Here is a 1,982-nt window from a genome sequence, read left to right as displayed (position 1 = left end):
AAAAAAAAAAAAGGATGGATGTTGGGAAGACACACTGAATGTTTGCCTTGTGTGTTTGCTAGCATGGGGTTTAAGAAGATGAAGAGGAGAAGAATATAAAACTAACTGAATTATTGGTCATTTTATTTAATGAAACACCTTATTAAAATATAGTGCCAAATCATCTTTTGATTGTTACCACCAATTCTAGGGAATGAATTCTGGTTGGTCAGTTATGGCAGTCCATTGCCCATCACCAGCATCCGGCTTAGGGGTCAACATGGGATGCTGTTTGGCCCATTAGTATACAAAAGGTAGTCTGCTGGATGTTTTATTTGGGATGTGTGTGTGTTGAAATATTTTCTTCTAAATAAAAAGATTTGATGGGTAAAAATGTTTTGACCCCATTCAACTATTATTGTGGGTGTGTGTGCTATGGTAGCCATTTTGTGACCATTAGGAGGACTGTAACCAAGGATGAAAAGCAAACTTGTTGTGATCACAAGTCGTAGAGGTCGACAGGACAGGGCCTCGTTTCTTGGTGACAGTGTTGGACTGGCCCACTACAACTGGGTGGCTTAGTGTCAGACTTTGTATCTCCTGGGATACTTAAATATCTTTATGAAGAAAGTGATGGTTCATTTGATACTTGATCTTGAAGTGGTACAGTTTTCCACTTAATTCCTTTGTGCATATGGCTCCAGTTCATATCTTTTCAAATATATCTTTGATAGTATTTCTGATATTTCCTATGATCAAATTCTAATATGTGAAATGATTGACTTAAGTGTGTTTAAAACTTTTTCTTTTTTTGCATTTTTAAAGGCAGAGTTTATTAGGAAAAAAAATAGAAAGAAAAAGAGAGGCACCTGCATAGTCACAGGTGGGCAGAAGAGCTGCAGCTTGCCTGCTTTTAAGACTTCTTCTTTTTTTTTTTTTTTTTAGATTTATTTATTTGTACATACAGAACTGGGGTACAGGCCAGAGACTCAGGGGCAGTGAGAGACTTCATCAGAGACAGAGTGGGGAGCAGAACAGGCAGATCTACAAAGTACACTGCTGAGGGGAGCAGCGGGCGGGCCAGGAGAGGTCTGCCACGCCATGTTGTCTCCTCCGGGGCAGCGGAAGTGGCTTTAGCTTCTCAGTGCAGTACTTTAACCCGCTGCGCCACCAGGGAGGGCCATGAAAACTTTTTATATAAAGTTTTTTTGTAAACTTTTTATATAAAACTTTTTACAAATTGAGTAATGAGAGGAAATGGTTAGAATCGAGTCTAACTTTTATCTCTAAAAGATAAAACTATTTTAGAATCTAGTGTAAAGTCTCGAGCGCAGTGAACCACAGCACGTTCGTATTTACATGCATGGTAAATAAATGAGAAGTAATTTTTGAAATGGTTTGAGTAATTGAATTTAAATTGTGTCCTAAGTAAGCATGAGATGAGTCCTTTGTTCTGCCTTTCCACTCACAATGGGAGAAAATTGCACTGAACTAAATGAACTCTTGGTGGTTAAAGGTTGTTCATGGAGCATTAGTCCTAAGTACAAGTCAGTTATAGCACCTGGTGCTCAACAAAGACATAACAGTTGTTTTAAAGTTGCTGAGAAAACCAGACAAATCGATCTTACTTTTTAGGTAGATAGTCAAAATTCACAAATCAGGAAAGTTCATTGTGAACTGTGGGTGCCTTAAATTCACTTTGTGTCATCTAGGTGGACAAAAGGTAATGATAGAAGCTAAGAAAAATAAGCACAATCCCCCTACTGTTGAGTGAATTTCCAAAGTCTCTAAAGATGGAGGAGACCATTCTATGTGATTGACGAGCTTCCCTATTCTGATATACTCAATAGACAGGAAGTCAAAAGTATGGATGTTGGGGGCCCTCCCTGGTGGCGCAGCGGGTTAAAGCACTGCAGTGAGAAGCTAAAGCCACTTCCGCATGAGTTCGATTCCCACCTGCCCCAGAGGTGACCACATGGCGTGGCAGACCTCTCCTGACCCAC

The sequence above is a fragment of the Condylura cristata genome, unplaced genomic scaffold (assembly GCF_000260355.1).
Source record: "Condylura cristata isolate star-nosed mole 26May11 unplaced genomic scaffold, ConCri1.0 scaffold00437, whole genome shotgun sequence".
Classification (NCBI taxonomy): domain Eukaryota; kingdom Metazoa; phylum Chordata; class Mammalia; order Eulipotyphla; family Talpidae; genus Condylura; species Condylura cristata.
This window is presented reverse-complemented; position numbering follows the sequence as displayed.